Raw genomic sequence first — 297 nt, 5'->3', positions numbered from 1 at the left:
CTGTTTCGTCTGTCGCGGGTTTCAGAGCTGTCACTATCCCTGCCGCTCCGACTGGCCTTTTACCAGCCGGATGGCCCTTCAGCTCAGGCACACCTGAACCCCACATCTAGCACGGCTTCAGGGCAAGGAAGCTGCCTGGAAGCTGCCTCCGCCGCCCCGGCCCAGCCCAGCCCTCAGTGCCTCTCTCCTCACACTGGGTCCGTCCTGTCAGCTGCCCCCCGGCCCCGGCCCCGGCCGGGCCGAGCGCAGTGTGGAGGAAGCAGACCTAGCAGCGGTCCCAGGGCCGCCGCGCTGCCC

The sequence above is a fragment of the Fulmarus glacialis genome, unplaced genomic scaffold, assembly GCF_000690835.1.
Source record: "Fulmarus glacialis isolate BGI_N327 unplaced genomic scaffold, ASM69083v1 scaffold35088, whole genome shotgun sequence".
Classification (NCBI taxonomy): Eukaryota; Metazoa; Chordata; class Aves; order Procellariiformes; family Procellariidae; genus Fulmarus; species Fulmarus glacialis.
The sequence above is the reverse complement of the archived record's forward strand: the minus strand, read 5'-3'. Positions refer to the sequence as shown.